Genomic DNA, 13,397 nt, shown 5'->3' with positions numbered 1-13,397 from the left:
TTTCTCGTTTATTTGTGGATGTGAGGTATTGACATTGAGAATATTTTTTTAGCGAGTATTTCGGATGGAGATATTATTTACGATTTATACTTGATAAGTAAATCTCGCTTATAATTATAGATTTGAGAATATTATGACGTGTGGGACACGTCATTGAATTTTACTTTATTTTCTTATGATAATTTCCATGTATTGTTAGGAATCGTACTCGTAATCGTTATTACACGAACTTGAGGAAGCTTTATGGATTTAGATGTTTTCGTTTGATTTTAGTCACCATGCTAGGGTCGCTTTTATTCATTACTAGCTAGCCTTTATTAGCGGTCCTCACCATAGGTGAGTCGAGCGTTTAGCGTGAGACGCTACTATAGTCTGGGAGGCTCGTCTTTATGGTGAAACATTTTTCCCTTTCCCTGTTTGCTACGCACCAATGGGATGGGTTCATCACTTCTATTGCTAGAAGCATTAATATTGGTTGAGTTTGATTGTTGACTTGAGATTTGAAATATATATATATATATATATATGTATGTGTGCATACATATACACACTCTTTGGCACTTGAGTAGGTTGTTTTGCGAGTTAAGTGTGGGGTTTGGTTAAGTTGACTAGTTTAATTATTCTCCTAGAACTTTACATTGGAATGATGATAAAATTGGTATAGTTTTGATGATGCAGGAGGCTTTGTATGGCCGGGTTGATTTGATTAATTGGGTATAGAAGAAAACATTTTAAATTGGTTCTTAAGAGTCCGTAAGTATGGTTTTGATTTTTGGACTTATGGTGGTAAATGAGATGTTGTTAGGGAAGGTAGAGAAGTAGAATAATATGTTGAACTACGAGTGGCTTGATCCCTCTAAAAAGGTACGTAGGCAGCCCGATCAAGTTTTGGGTGCAGCCGCAAATAAACAAAATAAAATCTAGGTTCCAAACGCAACAAAATATTTGTTGTTTTGTTTGATAATGAGATCCTATCTCATTTTCGATTTAGGATTTCCTTATTTATTTTATTCGTTTATTCTTCTAACACCTGAGTCAGGGTGTTACAGGGCACCTCATTAGCTTGTGTCTCTAGCTTGTTAGAGCACTCCATCAGCCTATATATGTTGAGTAAGACTGCCTTTGCTCAATGTGTCAAAATGTAGTTTTTACATTTGTTTTGTTGAGTTTTAGTTTTCCTTTGCATTATTCACTAGTCTCTAAGTCTTTCTTTTGTGACTATAAACCTTAGAGCTAAACAAAAACTCTTATTCATAACCTCATTGCATTCTGCATACCATGAGATCAGTTGGCAGTGCAGCAACCTCGGAAATGTTCATGAAGAGTCTGTTGAGGATAGATGAGTTCTAAAGAATCCCGTTGAGGTAGTTGGGTTCTGATGAATCAGTTTAGGATAACTGAGTGTCTGAGTTAAAACTTCTGAGACGTGTTCAAGAAGAATCAGTTAAGTGATAGTTGAGTTATGAGTTGAAACTTCTTATACCTTCATGTGTAGCCACTTAGAAACAAAAGAGGTAGATTTAAACTAGTAGGTAGACTAGGTACGACAACAAGTCGTTGTTGGATCCCTATACTATAATCTTGTAAGGAGTGTGGTACTCAGAAACAAGAAAGGAACTATAGATCTAGACAATTGGGTAGACTAGGCAGGATAACAAGTCGTTGTTGTATCTCTAGACTATAATCTTGTAAGAAGTGAATTTTACATAATGAAAAGGTTTGTCCCTCAAGAGTTAGAGACACGCAGTTTTTCTCCTTGATTGTAGGGTTTCTGCGAGTACAAAATATCATTGTGTTTATTGTTATTTTACTACAACTTTCATTTATTAATATCATGCATTTGTTATTCAGGATAGCTATAATCACTGTTATCCTTCAGAACAGATTTATACGAAAAAATAAATAAATTGTTAAAGGCATAATTCACCCTCCCTTTAGGTCCTTCACTAACTAAATTACTCATGAATCATATATGAATATGAACAATGCCCGTCACAGTAGGAAGCTTAGGAGCTAGAATATCTCAAATTAGGGGTGGGAATGGGACGGGATTTGGGTAATCCCACGGCCCGTCCCGAGTATTGAACACGGGACGGGATTGGGATGGGCCTTGCGTTTTTAAGAATTGATCCCAACTGGGACGGGATTGGTCGGGATCGGGACGGGACGGTCCTAATCCCGGCCAATCCCACAACTAACAAATTAAAAAAATCTCTGATGGCCTTCTAAGTTTGATTGGAAGAATCCAATATTCTATCAAGTACATAACATCCATAATGTCTGACGGCAAAAATGCAATATCCAATGCTTCATTATTAGTTCGCACATCATAAAGTTAAACAAGCAAACTAGAAAAATATTACAGAGCAATACAAGTAGCTGCACCAAACATCCAATATCCAAAATACAATTTCAACCCTGAAGAACCTTCACATTACCGGTTGCAACAGACTTCCCCCCTTCTCTTTTGTGTTTGGAATTGGAGGTGGACTTCCCCCCTTCTCTTGCTTGAAGCAAAAATGAAAACTAGTTAGTCCATGCCAAATTGAAAATAGCCAAAAGTATAAACACTTCAAAATTGCTATATATATGTATGTATGTATGCATGCAAGTGGACTCAACTGTGATCATGTTGCTATGTATATAAGCATTACAGAGTTAAGGTCCAGTTAAGGTATATATAAGTATTGTTGCTGAAGACAAGAATATGGAATTCCAGAAATACATAGACAAAATGGAATGACATGCATACTACAGTAATTAGAATTGTATAGATAGGAAATAAGGTAATGGACTTCTACTCCACTCAACAATATTAGAACAAGCTCAAATACCAATTTAAGACTTGATTCATTCAATATTCAAATGTACAAATTTAACCGAATTCAAATACCACAGTACTCCCGATTTGTCCAGAGCCATTTTAGAGTTGTAATACATACTGAGGACTAAATCAGACATAAGTTACAATCTATCGTCACCACAAAAATGTAGAAATTTTATAACATATATATTGCCAAAGAAGTAGAACTAATGTTGCTTACAGAGACGATTGGCTCAATAAGTAAAAGTCTTAGAGAGAGTTTCAGATCAATTTCAGTTGATTATACAAACTACTCAGATCAATGTTTAAACTATTATACTAAACAAGCAGATAATTTACTAAAGCAGCAAATTGCAAACCAAATATATTTACACTATGAGAAGAGAAGAACACAGAAAAAATATATGCAATCAAAAATAGATCGAAAAAGGAGTAAATGTATAATACCTGATCGAAGATGGTGATGCGACTGATGTCAACGAATTTTGAAGGCCAGAAGCACAAGGGCGCGGTCGAGCATCTACTTTCTTTCCCTTATCCATCATTTTTTGGTGAGAATGAAGATTAGAAGCAGAGCCATTTGGATTTTGGGGTGAAGACTAGAAGATGAGCAATTTGGGGATTTCAGGTTTGCATCTTCGATTGCAGATTTACATGTTTTGCTGGATTGAGATTTTGGGGTGAGAGCGATTGGGTTTTGCCGTTTTGGGATGAGACTACAGAATTGAGAATGAGGTTTGAGTGTTTGATTGGTTTAGATTTAGTATTAGGGGTAGAAACTGACGACAAAAGAATATCAATGGCTAAGATTACATATAGCTTAAATACGGGACTGGACGGGCCTAAACGGGCCTTGAACTATCAGTCCCGCGACCTGTCCCGCTCTGCTCCAACGGGACGGGCCCAATGTTTTTAGATTTCAATCCCGTCCCATCCCACCAAATTTCGGGACGGGATCGGGATTTAGGTTTTTTATGCTTAGCCCTATCTCAAATCCTCGTTGCTGTAATAAATTAATAAGTGACCTTCTTTGTGAAACTCATGATGTCTCATGAAAATATCCAAGACCCTGATCAGCTTCTCCCTAAAAGAGAAGCTTTACTTCATACATTCCAATATTTGGCACGACCTGAGCAATCTCCAAGTTTATGGCCAGTGTTACACAAATACATCCCTGTATTGTCTATTGCCAAACTTTGGAATTCAAACCCAATACATTATTACATGCATGTAAACAAAGTCATACATCATTTCATGAGTCGAAAATGAGGAATTGCAGAGTTTCCATCTTGTCCCTTTTGCCTATAATAGGCTACGTATTCCCCAAAACTGATATTGTCCCTATAAATTGGGGGATTGATTTCCGAAACGAGCTCTTTTATTGGCCCGAATGGTTTGAGCTTGTCCTCTGCAGTGAAGAAACATGCAACTGATGTTCGAGGCTGCGCAAGCCGTGTTGCCAAAACTCTATGTTCCACACTCTTGAACTTGTCATTACTAGTGTTTCTGCATAATAATGGAGACTATGTAGAATCACGGTGGAACATATAAACAAGAGACACAAGGACATATAGTGGTTCACCATGTCAACGGAGGATATGGCTACGTCCACTTTAGAATCAACTATCATGGCCAATATGCCTTTGGTGTTACAAGAACTCTCCAAGATGGAGTGAGTAGGGATTATCATCCATCATCCATCAGATCCTTTCTACATATGGGAAGCCTTCCTTTTATAACTAAGGAAGGTTCCCTCCTTTTACATATTTCCAATGTGGGACTAACTACACATATATCTTTTTATGATGCTTTCTTGTGGAGCTTGAGAGAGCACATTCCCGATGTGGTACAGATGATATTTCACCATGGCGAGATAGCTTGGATGTCGATCTACAAGTTTCATGACTGGTCTATGGGCGGGGAAGATAGTTTCCAACTACCGACTACAAGTCCCCCCAAGTTCCCGTTCAAGACACGTCTTGAGTGGGGACTTGATATATAATATGCCCATAGACCAGTCATTTATCAATAGGTGCCCGGCCCCTACAGGTACCCGGTCCCAGTCCCCCCAAGTTCGTACTCAAGACGTGTGTTGAACGGGTCTTGCGTGTTCCGGGTCTTGCTTGTTCCGGGTCTTGCTTTTCTTGATATTCACTGTGATCATTAAGTCTGCCGATAAAATAAAAAATGCCCCTTCCAACACCCGGCCTCAAAACTTATTTGGCCGGGCGAGGATTATTGTACCTTCACAATGAACAAATGAGCGATTAGCAACTTATATAGTTTAGTTGATCAGCACAATTATAGGGCCAACCAAGTATTGATTCATGCAATTGTGTAATACTGAATGTCAAATGCCAATCTCTTGGGATTTTAATGACTTATGCCTCTCAGTCTAATGCCTATCCCGCTTGATATTACTCGGGATTTTAGTGACTTATGCTTGTAGGTCTAATGCCAAAACCTACTGACCAGCATGCATACTCATATACATACAAGTTGACTTGCAAGTAGGATGAAATCATGGCATCAATATTATGAACTTTCACAAACCAACGAGATAGGGACTTATCTGTGAAAATAACTGCTGAATGGGTGCACCCAGTAGACCCGGAAGTGTGAACTGTGAACACTGTGACTTCCAAGTTAAGGTCTGGGAAGGTAGTATCATGTTGCTATAGGTTTCCCTCTTCTTTCTTTCACCCCACCAACTTTTTGTCGAAGGCCTCCGGGATCCGATGAGTAATTATCGGCTGTTCGCACTGCTGCTTGTGCATCCCGCTCGAGACCAAGGGATTACGTAGCTCCGGGTGTCCCTCTGGGTGTCCATAGCGCTCTCTTTTTTCTTTTTTTTTTCACCGAGACATTGAGCCTTCTCTCTTTTGATACCCAGAGACGTCCTCTTTCTTTCTTCCTCTTTTTTTTTTGTATCTTCCTTTCTTTCCCTTCTTTTTTTTTCTCTGCATTTTCTTTTCTTTCTTTCCCTTCTCTCCGGGCTCCCGAAAGCTGCTATTGAGTTGGGTGCCCAGAGTAGAATCACGGGTGTCCAGACCGACTTCCTCTTCTTTCCTTAGCCGGAGAACGGGAGGCTAGCTGCTGCCGAGCTTGAGGCAAGGTCACCTCGAGGCTAGCTTCTGCCAAGCTTGAGGCAAGGTCACCGGGAGCTGGCGAGAGACCGGTCACCAGGAGAGGAGCCGTCGAACCCGGCGCTGGAGTCTCCGGGAGAGGTGCCATCGGACCCGGCGTTGGAGTCTCCGGGAGACGAAGATGACCGGGCGCTGGAGCCTCCGCCTCCGAGATGAAGCTGCTGCCGAGCTGACGCGAGGTCACCGGGAGAGGTGCCACCGGACCCGGGAGAGGAACCATCGGGCTGGCGACTTCATTGGGGAGTGGGCTGGAGTCTAGCTAACCGGACTCATAGATGAACTCGGGCCCGATGGCAATTTGGACCTGGCTGAGCAACTTGCTGACCCGATGAGTCTTGGGCCTACTGGGGAGCATGCCAACCTGCTGACTAGCTAGCCCTTTGCTAGGCTTGTGCACCTCCCGATGGACCTATTGCTCTCATGGACTTGAATAAACTGCCTCTCGGAGGCAGAGCAACGTGACTTTTTGTAATGATTCCCACAGACGGCGTCAAATGTTTCTGCATAATCCCGGAGACTATATAGAATCACGGTGGAACATATAAACAATAGACACAAGGACATATAGTGGTTCACCATGCCAACGGAGGACATGGCTACGTCCACTTTAGAATCAACTATCATGGCCAATATGCCTTTGGTGTTACAAGAACTCTCCAAGATGGAGTGAGTAGGGATTATCATCCATCATCCATCAGATCATTTTTACATATGGGAAGCCTTCCTTTTATAATTAAAGAAGGTTCCCTCCTTTTACATATTTCTAATGTGGGACTAACTACACATATATCTTCTTATGATGCTGTCTTGTGGAGCTTGGGAGAGCACATTCCCGATGTGGTACGGATAATATTTCACTATGGCGAGGTAGCTCGGATGTCGGTCTACAAGTTTCATGACTGGTCTATGGGTGGGGAATGTAGTTTCCAACTACCGACTACAACTAGTGATCTGCATCATGTCACCAATATTTGCTACCAAAGCTCCTTGCAGGGGAGGTAAATCAACCCAAACATTTTGATGAAGCACTTGGAGGCCACCGACACTGTCTTGAACGAGCAGAGTGAGAAAGGAGAGGTCCGAGTGCTTGCTTGAGCCTAAAGTTAGATGGGGCTCTGGGCAAACCGGGTAATAGTGACCAACCAGTGACGTCGATTTTAATCACCCTAGGCTTGAAAGGTAGTCACTGCTTAGGCCTAACGCTTCAGACAATAATTCGGAGAGCTTCTCCCGGAGTTCAGTCATGCGCTTATTATACTCAACAATTTCATACCTGTACAACAAAAGAATCTGCTTAAATTTAACTTACTAATATGTGACGACACTCATCAGATTTTGTTCAGTACAATAACGCATGTGACATGGTAATTGTTTTACTAAAGTTTGAGAAAAATAGGTATACAAAAGTAAAGTTAAAGACAGCTAGCCTATATTTTAGAGCTGATGAATAAATTGAGAAATTAACCCGCAGACTTGAGGCAGCGCTCGGAAGTTGCTTTCATCTTCTAGGAACTGGCAGTTGCAGGATAAGGTGTCCCTCCAATCCGCCGGAGTGGACGCCTTTAAATCGCCATTGCTGAAGTAGTTTACCGTAAACTTCTTGGTAAAATCGAGCGAGTACCATTTTACCTTAGCTTCATGGGGCTGCTCGTGAAAGCGTCGGACACTTTTCAGCACCTCCTCCATAACATCGAGTGGAACTCCATGGTTCACCATCTGAAAGAAGCCCCACGCTTCAGCTGCTTTGCTTATCTCACTGATGACTTCTTTTCGCCTCTCGATGCTCTGATCTAGGCCTTTGAGATCAATCACGTACTGGAACCCGAAGCTCATGATCCATTGATCCATGCTGTTCTGCTGCAAAGTCTCTTGAGGGTGTACAAACATAGCTGGGATCTTTGTCGTCCCGGAGTCTACGATTCCATTCACGGCAGCTTTACTTTCGACAAACTCTCTCACTCTCTTCTCTCGCTCGCTATGATCCACAGCTTCCATCTTGGTTCACTAGATTGATTGGGGATGATGATTGTTCCTGGTGGTACAAGTTCAAGATCAAAGCATCAAGTTTATTATAAACTGATGGACGTACTCCTCCATTGATCATTGACTAACATAGTTTAATATGACCCGTGTATTTTATACATTTGAATCACGACGTCCAGAAGAAAAATATAGGAGGGGCTTTGAGTCTTGAGGATAGAAGCCTCTAATTGGAATCAAACAAATATATTCATGTAAACAATTCTTCAGCCGACAAGGCCCCTTACAATAACTCTACAAGACTACAATAACCAAGTATCATGCAGACATCGCATCAAACACCCTTCGATTTCTCTGAAGATGAAGCAGTATAGTAAAATAATTAGATGACTTATAAAGTATGATGAAAAGTTCAACCCCGTTCGTTTTCACTTTTCACTTTTCACGGTGTTCTGTGTTATAATTTCACTTGGGCTGCTCAAATCGATCTATTCTTCACCATTTCATTAATATGGGACAACGTGGCATGCTCAAATCAATTGTGACTGCTCAAAATGTGGCATGTTTCCGGAGTGAATCACTTGTGCCTAAAAACTCAGTGTCAAACCTAGGGTTGGCATTGGTAGGTATACCGACTTAAATTATCAATACCATGTACCAACCAACTTATGATTGATAGACAAAATTCTCTACCAAAACCAACCGTCGAAGATGGTATACCGACTTCTTGGTACGGTTGGTACTCGGTTGGTACTGATTTTGTACCAATATAAACTGGGCCAAAATAGTTAAAGGCCCACTCCAATGAGATTGATCGGCATCATTGAAAATCCAGCTTCATTCGCTGGAACACAATCCCTTTTGCCGTTGTCTGACTATATTCTTACTCCCCAAATAGATATCATAGTAAGTTCTAACATCTAAAACAAGCAATTAAAACCATACAGAGATAACCCAATACTCAGCTATGAAATTAAAACAAAAAAAATTCAAGAACCACCTTAGAATCAGATGTGGGAGACAAAGTACGTAGTTGCCGTGAATTGAACTTGGTGCCTTTGTAGATGTAGTTGCCGTACAGACCTTCGCGATTAGTGGATTACTGATCAAATAAACTGACTAATTTGAAGATTGAAGTTTTTGATGGGGAAGAGAAAGAGAGAAGGAATTTGTTAACCTTGAGAGAGATTGGTGTGGGTACATGAGATTGCAAATAATTATGGTCTAGGTTTCTTTAGATGAGAAAGATCTCTTGTAATTGAAATGGAGGAGGAGACGGAAGAAAAAGAAAGAAAGACGAGGGAGATGAAAAACTGAAGAAGAGAGGCAAGATAGATTAGGGTTTGATGAGAAATATATTATATTTAATGTGTAAGTTGTTACCTTTGTTTTGAGTTTTAACTTCTGTGAAGTAATAAAATTAGCTTTTGCATATAGATATAACATGAGGATCTGCTTTGGTGGTTTGAGACTTGTCTCTTCACCTATGTGGTCTTGGGTTCGAGTCTCTTCTCTTGCAAAATAGTTAGTGTTTTGTATTTGTAACGTATTTAATCCATATAATGGCTGATATACCTATAATTCGGTAGGTACGTGGTATACCGTATTTTGGGTAAAACGTGTACCACGTACCAACCGACTACTCAAAGTTGGTACGGTAGTACTGTACCGAAAACTCGGTTACCAACTATATCGGTTACCAACTTGTTTGGTACGGTTGGTACATGGTTGGTTGGTTTCGCCAATGTTTAAATTGCCACCCCTAATCAAACCTGTGCCGCAAATGAGAATTTGACTTCTCATCAGTAGTTTAATACTACAGTAACTCTGTTAATCTCACCTTATTATTTAATTTTAAAGAAAATATTTTTTTCTCTTTTTCTCTTTATTTGTTGTGATTCAAGCCCAGTGTCGGCGTCTTCATCGACGTTTACCTTGTTCATCATCATCATCTTCTTTACTTTGAGGAGACTGGAGTTGGCTTTGCAGAGTTTTACAATGGCTTGGTGGGCCATGGTTTCGGTGGTTGTTGCGGAATGGATGAGGATGATGGGTCTTCTGAATGAAATACCCAGAAGTCTATAACCATATTTCCAGTAATTGAATTCGGCGATCACAAAAGAAACGACGAATACATATCCAGTTTCCTCCTCTTCGTCGCATTAAATCAATTTTCTAAATTCTCCGACTCCCATTCGCAATCAACATCCTCCTCCGGTGAGGCCAAAAGCCAATAACGGTGGATGATTTTGATTCAATTAATGGTTGATTAAAAAAAATCAAACAGAAGCAAATCAAAGCCAATCATGGTGGTTGATTCTAATCTGGTTTGGCCCAATCATGCTTCCTCCATGGGGTAATGGAGCACGAACTGAAGAGAAGAAGAATGAATATAGACGATGCTGAAGAAGAGGAAAAGAATATCGACGATGTTAAAGAGAAAATTCTGAAGAGGAGAAGAATACGATGAACATGGAAGAGGAAGAGTTGGAGTGAAAGAGTGAATCATTAATAATCGATAAGATATATTTACCTTGAGTGCGGCTATTGGGATCTTCAAATTTACTCAATATACCTCTCATGCTCTTTACACCTTCTTTTTAATTTTAACTACAAGCATTTACTCACTATACTTTCTTTCTAATTCCTAAAATAACCTTAGGTATGTTATTCACACATATCTTGATAATTTACTCATTATACCTCTTATTTATTCTTTAGACCTCTCATTCTTTTAATTTTTTTTTCGTTTTGCATGCTATCATCGAGACCTCTATTTTCCTTGATTTTTTTTCCGTTCAAACCTCTTTCATGACCTCCATTCCTTGATATTTTTTCATTTCCCATAGAATGTCACCAAACCTCCATTATTTGATCAATTTGTAAGAAAAAAAAAATTCAGTGGACGTCGATTTTTCTCTTAAAAATCAAATAGCACAAAGTATTGAGTTTCAAAAACTTATATTTATCAGCTAGTGCCGTCTCTCCTTATAAGTGAGAGGTCGTGAGTTTGACTCACAGTAGATTCGTTGTAGCATATTAGTTGTTTATCTGAGAAAAAATACTTATATTTACCAACAAGAAAATATTATAACATAAATTAGCTTTTCTTTTCCTATTTTACTTGTGCTAAACAACGATCAAAGATAACAATTGTATACTATGTATGTTCTTTTTTTTCCCTCTATTTTATGTACATCATGAAATTATTTCAATAGTTATTTAGTTTTTCATTATTGATTTTTTTTTGCATATATATTCCTTCTTCACCTTGTATATATATGCATGCTTTCAAGTTTCAACATGTATGATAATGGAAAATTTTATGTCACACGGTCGATATTGATAATTGTTTTAGCTCTAATTAAATATATAATATGTAGTAAAATTTAGAAAACAGTAAATTAAAAATTAAAAATATATAAGAAAAATAATAAATAACACCATCAATTAATTATCGGATTGGAAAGTCTAGAGAGAATAAATATATATTTTTTCTATTATTATTGTCTTTAATAGTCATTATGTAAGAGGAGATAATTGTTATTAAATAACTCATAATAAAGGGAGGTCAAGTGAGTAAATTTAGAGGTCCCAATAGCCGAACTCATTTACCTTTGTTAAGAAACAGAGCTGGAAAATAATTAACTTAACGGTGTTAGTTTATGTTAAGTTGATAGACATGTGTCAAATTATCATTTGTGGCACAGGTTTGGCACTGGGTTTTTAGGTACAGCCGTATATGTGATTTATTCCTGCATGTTTCACAATAACATAATGGCCAAAGTTCTTCCGGAAAATGTGAAAAGTGTTTTGGACACGGTTCTCAATAAGTGTTTTGGACACGCTTCTCAACATGGAGAGAGGAGTAATTGTACTAAATACTTCTAGGGTTGAATGCGAAAGTACTGGTTGTGGTTTGTTGTAGTGCACGTAACCTGTGTTTCTAATCAAACGAAAATATAGTTCCGGTGTCACCTCGTGGACGAGGATTAATTTACAGTAGCTCTATGTGTCACCCAAATGTTGCCTAATACTTTTACTAGCTAGTATGGGACCCAATTACTAACTGGGCTTAAACAAAAAGCAACTTGGCTAAAAAGTCGAGAAATGAAATGAATCAAGTTCAACGTAGACAAGGCACCTTCACTAATGAAATGAAAGGCTTTCCAATCTAGTTTACCCACTTTTCAATGTAGGATCCCAAACCTTCATAATAGGCTATGTATTCCCCGAAACATATATTGTCCCTGTAAATTGGGGGATGGATTTCCGATCCTATGTGGGATGACAGAAAATAATGAATACACTCTTACATCCTCAATATGTAATAACTCACCTTCAGATTTTCATGTAATTTCTCATGAAATCGTCCAACACTTTTAACCAGCTTCTTAATAACAATAACATTAATTTACTTCATACATTTCTTTTTAGGGACAATGTCCAACTAGCCTTAATTTTAAGAATTTTATTTCCACTAACAAAATCATATTTTAAAATTTCTAAGAGCCAACTTAAACAACAGAAAGACAAATATACCTTTAATGAATTAAATAAACTATAATAAACCATTATAAGAGCAGAAATACAATTATATCCTTAATGAATTAAATAAACTATAATAGACTATTACAAGAGTCTATTATAAAATAAAGTTGTTATGATCAGATTCCCACGACCAATGACGTTGACTGGACTCCGGCAACTTTTGACCGGGTTCCGGGGACCGTTGACGGGACTCCGGAGGCAGTTGTGCTTTAGTCACTTATAACAGGTCCCTATTGGGGGTAATATGCCCACCTATTGGGGGCAGTATGACCCTCTATTGGGGCAGTAGGACCACCTATTGGGGACAGTAGGACCTCCAGCCTCCTACTGGGGTCAGCAAGGGAAGTAGAACCTCCTACTATGGGCAGTAGGATGAAAACAAAAAAAAAGAAGAATGAACCATTCATTAGATATATTTTGCAATGCATTAGCAAGAAGTTGCCGTTCTCTAATCGAAAAAAAAAATGCAATTAGCAAGAAGAGTCTCCTCTCAGCATCACACATTCTGCAGTTTCTTGCCTCCCCTCACCTCACCTCAACAAGTCCTTTTATTGCAACTTAAACAATAAAGAAGTCTTTTTATTGTTTATACCCTTAATAAAGAAGAAGAAGACTTCTTGCCTCCCGTCACCCTCACCTCTGAGCAAAAGTCTATTTATTGTTTATTGTTTGGGTTCCACTTGTGTGTCTTAAGGTATGGATACCCAACAAGTTTTGACTTGCTATAGCAGGTTAAAGCAAACTAACATCGTTAACTCTCCGTTAAATCTCTCTATATCTACAGTTTTCATTAGAAATATCTACCATTCAGATAAGCAAAATCACACAAAAGTAGACTTTCTAGAAATCAAAATGATTCTTGAGACTGTCTACAACTATCATAAGAAACATCTACT

At 38.8% G+C, this 13,397-nt stretch overlaps 1 pseudogene; it reads right to left on the bottom strand.

The window, feature by feature from the left end:
• Positions 1-4,071: 4,071 nt before the first annotated feature.
• On the bottom strand, positions 4,072-7,965 carry LOC101295392 (annotated as a pseudogene).
• Between the last annotated feature and the right edge of the window lie 5,432 nt (positions 7,966-13,397).

This window comes from Fragaria vesca, linkage group LG2 (genome assembly GCF_000184155.1).
Source record: "Fragaria vesca subsp. vesca linkage group LG2, FraVesHawaii_1.0, whole genome shotgun sequence".
Classification (NCBI taxonomy): domain Eukaryota; kingdom Viridiplantae; phylum Streptophyta; class Magnoliopsida; order Rosales; family Rosaceae; genus Fragaria; species Fragaria vesca.
The sequence above is the reverse complement of the archived record's forward strand: the minus strand, read 5'-3'. Positions and strand labels throughout refer to the sequence as shown.